Genomic DNA, 6,000 nt, shown 5'->3' on the forward strand with positions numbered 1-6,000 from the left:
GCCCATTTTTAAACCGCGCTACTGATAAACTACTGTGTATAAGGTTTTCCCTAGTAGTGCCGTTTGGACGACCACGAGATAAGTGAAGGTCCAAGGTAGACACAATAGCCCGAAGTGGAACGACGAGTGTCAGGACAGCCCGCCCAGTCTGCATCGGAGTAGGCGGTGAGGACGGTGTCGGTGGAGGCGTGAAGTGTGACGCCAAGATCCATAGTGCCACAGACATAGCAGAGGATCCACTTGACGGCAGCCCAGTGGACGTCTCGAGGAGCATGCATATGAAGACGCACCTGCTGCACGGCATACTGGATTTCCGGTCGAGTCAGGGTGAGGTACTGAAGAGCACCAACGATAGACCGATAGAAAGCAGCATCCGAAACAAGAGAACCATCCATGGCAGAAAGCTTGGCCTTCGTATCAACAGGCGTAGCGGCGGGCTTGTAGTTAAGCATGCCGGCGCGCTCCAGGAGCTCGTGAGCGTACTTCCGCTAATGAAGGAAGAAGCCATCCGGACGGCGCACCACCTCGACACCGAGGAAGTAGTGCAATGGACCCAAGTCCTTGATGGCGAACTCAGCGCGAAGACGAGCCGTGAGCTGACTGAGGAGACCAGCCGTACATGCCGTCAGGATGATGTCGTCGACATAGAGCAGCAAGTAGGCCGTGTCGGAGCCCTGATGATAGACGAAGAGCGAGGCGTCCGAGCGGGTAGAGCGAAACCCAAGCTGGTGGAGAAACGCCGCGATGCGCTGATACCAAGCGCGCGGAGCCTGCTTGAGTCCATAGAAGGACCGCGAGAGCAGGCACACGTGGTCGGGAAGCGTCGGGTCAACAAACCCGGTGGGCAGCTGGCAGAAGACCTGCTCCTCGAGGTGACCATGGAGGTAGGCGTTGGAGACGTCCATCTGATGCACCGGCCAAGCACGGAAGACCGCAAGGTGAAGAACCGTGCGAATCGTGCCGGGCTTGACGACCGGAGCGAAGGTGTCACTGAAGTCGATGCCAGCACGTTGTCTAAAGCCCCGAACGACCCAACGCGCTTTATAGCGATCAAGAGTACCATCAGGACGGAGCTTGTGTTTGAAGACCCACTTCCAAGTAATCACGTTGGCTTGCCGAGGACGGGGAACAAGCTGCCACGTCCTGTTGCGCAACAGGGCATCAAACTCCTCTTGCGTCACAGCCATCCAGAGTGGGTCACGAAGAGCGGCTCGGACGGGGGATGGCAGTGGTGACGGCTCAGAGGTGGACGCCGCATGGACGTAGTCATCCGCGGCGTAGCGCGAGCTCGGGCGAAAAACGCCCGTACGGGCGCGGGTGACCGGACCGGCCACAGGTGCCGGAGGCGCGGGGGCCGGGGGCGCCGAGAAGGCCGCGGGCGCGGGGGGCGCGGGGGCCGGGGGCGCCGGGGGGCGCGGGGGCCAATGCCGCGGCTGTAGGAGGCGCCGCGTGCAGGGGCGCGCCTCAAATCCAGGGGCGGGCCAAGAGAGGAGCGCGAGCGCCCTGGGAGCGGCGTTGAGGAACCCGCGTCACCGGTGGCGGGAGGAACAGCCGGAGGTACCTGCTGAAACGGAAACACATGCTCATCAAAGTAAACGTGCCGGGAAGTGAACACACGGTGGGAGACGGGATCGTAGCACCGATAGCCCTTGGAGTTCGAAGGGTAGCCGATGAAGATGCAAGCGATAGAACGAGGTGCGAGTTTGTGAGGAGCGGAGTCCGCGGTGCTAGGATAGCAAAGGCACCCGAAAATACGTAAGTCGTCATAAGATGGGGGCGTACCGAAGAGAAGATGGTGAGGTGCATAGTTCCACCGTGGGCGGCAAGGGCGGAGGTTAAGGAGGAGTGAAGCAGTAGCGAGTGCATCCGGCCAGAAATGAGGCGGCACATTAGTGTGGAACAGGAGCGTCCGAACGCAGTCGTTCAGAGTGCGAAGGACGCGTTCGGCTCGACCGTTCTGCTGTGAAGTATACGGGGATGTGAGACGAAAAACTGTGCCGTGGTGCGACAGAAAAGTGCGGAAAGCAAGATTGTCGAACTCTTTTCCATTGTCAGTCTAAAGAGCGAGGATGGGACGCCCAAACTGCGTGCTGACATAGGAGTAAAAGGCCGAAAAAATGGAGAGTGCATCCGATTTTTGTCGTAAAGGAAACGTCCACACATAGTGTGAATAATTATCAAGAATAACCAGATAATATAAATAGCCCGAATTACTAGGAACCGGAGAGGTCCACACATCGCTATGAATCAACTGAAAGGGAAAAGAAGCTATGGTAGTTGTAACACCCCCAGTGTCATGCTACAGTAATCACCTGCTAATGGTGCCATGTCATCATGTTACTGTTGCTAATCTTCACTTGATCCAAATCACCATTCAAATTCGAATCCAATCTAAAGTCAAAAATTCTTATTTGTCAGACATGAAATCTAAAATGTTCATCTTGTGGCAAATAATCATTCGTTAATATTGGTGGTGGACCAACATTTTTGCAAGGTGTTTAAATAGACTAAACCAATTAAAGTAGTGGCTAAAACAATAGATTAAATGCCTTTTTAATTTATAAAAATTACTACCTTTTTTAAAAGCCTCACAATCTTTTTGTAGCAGTGCAAAATAATTCTTTGGAATTGTTTTAGCCAGTGGCATAATTTTGCAAAGTCATTAGTGGCTAAAAGAAAAGGCAAAAGCTGCTGAAAAAAAACAAAAACAAAAAGAAAAAGAAAAGGAAAGAAGAAGGGGTGGGAGAGCCCCTGGCCTCCCCTTGGGCTTCGGCCCATCCCACCTGGGTCGTCCCACCTAACCCGCCCGAGCCAGCCCTGTTGCCCCCCTCGCACCGGTCTCTTCCCCCCTGCCATGTTCCTCGGTCTTAGACTGCAACAGGGGCGTCGCCGCCGAACCCACCTCGCCGGCCACGCCGCTACAAGCGCCGCGGGGAGGATAAGGACGCCGGCGTCGACCCCCTTGAGCTCCCCCCGATCTCATCCACTCGCCCACTCGTCCCCACGCCATCTCCTCTCCGCCTCGCCCCCCTCGCCCAGATCCCTTCTCCCGTACGCGTCCATGGCCTCACCACCGAGCTGACCGCGGCCACCGTCGTCCCTAAGCCACGCCACCGTGCCAGGAAGGACCGTCGCCAGCCGCTACGACCTCCAGTGCCCCTAGACCGAGACGGGAATCACCACAGCGTCCCCTCCACCGTCGTCTTCCACCTCCGGACGCGCCGGAGATTGCCGTCGATTCCGCCTCGCCTCTGCACTCCCGTTCCCCCACAGGCCTTTCGTGAGCCGCTCGGTGAGCTCCGTCACCTCTTCCTTTTCCTCCTTTAGCTTGCTGCGCCCGTAGCTCGCCGCTTCTACTGTGGCTGAACACAACGCCGCCGTCGAGCTCCTCGTCGTGGCCACGCTCGCCGATGAGCTCATCCGAGCTCGCAGTCGTGCTCAGCACGCGTGTAGGGCCCCGTAGCGCTAGCTAGCTGGCTCCGCCGTGCCGTGTAATGTCGGATCCGCCCATGCCCGAACTCCGGCGCCGCCTCCGCCGCTCGTCGGCGTCGTTCCAGTCATCCCCGAGACCAACCCGTAGCTCCATGCGACACGCGACGTCGCTAGCTCTCGAATGGGAGTAGCCACACCCATTTTGGGCCACCGAGGCAAAATCCCGAGGCTCGCCGGCGCCCTCCGCCGCGTTTTGGCTCACCGGAGCCAACTCCGACGCCGGCGTCCGACGTGGCCGACCTGGGGCCACCTCCTGGGTCGCTGCCAGCGGGCCCCACGGGCCCCGTTGACTGGGTTCACCCAGTCAATGTGCTGACTGGGCAGCCCAGTGGCGCTGACATGCGGGCCCCACCGCATAATTATTTTACCTAAAACATTTTTATAATTAAAATCAATTATTTAGATAAATGAGGCACTGACAGGTGGGGTCCAGTAGTTAACTAACCTAATTTTAGTTAGTTTAAACTTCTGTTAGTCCACTGTCTATGACAGGTAGGACCCACTGGTCAGTTTGACCTGGTCAGCCGCTCTGTTGACTGCTGAGGTCATCATCACGTCATGCTGATGTCATATTCCTCTTCTGTTATTATAAATAAATCTAGAAAATGGTTTAACCTTTGAAAATTCATAGAAAATAAACTGTACCTCGGATGAAAATGTTTTCTACATGAAAGTTGCTCAAAAAAATCCAACGAATCCGAATATGCGGTCCGTTCATCTGTCACATGCCCCTAGCATGCTGAACATGGAACATTCCCCCTCTGGTCATCTGTTTGATACAGGTCCGGAACCGGGAATACATTCCCGGTTGAATTCCCCCTTCACCTTTATCGTGTAGCCATACGTTAGGTCACACCCGGCACAACATATTGCCATGTTATGCTTTGTGATGCTATGCTTGCTTTATATTTATTGTTTCTTCCCCCTCTTCTCTCCGGTAGACCCCGAGACCGATGCTGCCCCTGTGATCGACTACGTCGACGACGACCCCTCCTTGCCAGAGCAACCAGGCAAGCCCCCCTTTGATCATCCCGATATCGCCCATTCCATTCTCTCATGCTTGCATTAGATTTTGCTACTGTTATTGTTTGCTCCTATTCTGATGCATAGCCTGCTTTTGTAGCCTGCTTATTGTTACCTACCTGCTTATCCTAAGCTGCTTAGTATAGGTTGGTTATGTTGGAAATATGCCCTAGAGGCAATAATAAAATGGTTATTATTATATTTCCTTGTTCATGATAATTGTCTATTATTCATGCTATAATTGTGTTATCCGGAAATCGTAATACATGTGTGAATACATAGACCACAACATGTCCCTAGAGAGCCTCTAGTTGACTAGCTCGTTGATCAACGGATAGTCATGGTTTCCTGACTATGGACATTGGATGTCATTGATAACGGGATCACATCATTAGGAGAATGATGTGATGGACAAGACCCAATCCTAAGCATAGCACAAAGATCGTGTAGTTCGTTTGCTAGAGCTTTTTCAATGTCAAGTATCATTTCCTTAGACCATGAGATCGTGCAACTCCCGGATGCCGTAGGAGTGCTTTTGGTGTGCCAAACGTCACAACGTAACTGGGTGACTATAAAGGTGCACTACGGGTATCTCCGAAAGTGTCTGTTGGGTTGGCACGGATCGAGACTGGGATTTGTCACTCCGTATGACGGAGAGGTATCTCTGGGCCCACTCGGTAATGCATCATCATAATGAGCTCAATGTGACTAAGGAGTTAGTCACGGGATCATGCATTACGGTACGAGTAAAGTGACTTGCCGGTAACGAGATTGAACAAGGTATTGGGATACCGACGATCGAATCTCGGGCAAGTAACGTACCGATTGACAAAGGGAATTGTATAGGGGATTGATTGAATCCTCGACATCGTGGTTCATCCGATGAGATCATCGTGGAACATTTTGGAGCCAACATGGGTATCCAGATCCCGCTGTTGGTTATTGACCGGAGAGGCGTCTCGGTCATGTCTGCATGTCTCCCGAACCCGTAGGGTCTACACACTTAAGGTTCGGTGACGCCAGGGTTGTAGAGATATTAGTATGCGGAAACCCGAAAGTTGTTCAGAGTCCCGGATGAGATCCCGGACGTCACGAGGAGTTTCGGAATGGTCCGGAGGTGAAGAATTATATATAGGAAGTCCAGTTTCGGCCACCGGGAATGTTTCGGGGGTTATCGGTATTGTACCGGGACCACCGGAAGGGTCCCGGGGGTCCACCGGGTGGGGCCACCTATCCCGGAGGGCCCCATGGGCTGAAGTGGGAGGGGAACCAGCCCCTGGTGGGCTGGTGTGCCCCCATGGGCCTCCCCCTGCGCCTAGGGTTGGAAACCCTGGGGGTGGGGGGCGCCCCACCTGACTTGGGGGGAAGTTCCCCCCCCCCCTTGGCCGCCGCCCCCCTGTAGATGGGATCCCAGGGGCCGGCGCCCCCCCAGGGGACCTATATAAAGGGGGGAGGGCTGCTGGACCCTAGCCCCTGGCGCCTCCC

This window comes from Triticum aestivum, chromosome 7D, assembly GCF_018294505.1.
Source record: "Triticum aestivum cultivar Chinese Spring chromosome 7D, IWGSC CS RefSeq v2.1, whole genome shotgun sequence".
NCBI lineage: Eukaryota > Viridiplantae > Streptophyta > Magnoliopsida > Poales > Poaceae > Triticum > Triticum aestivum.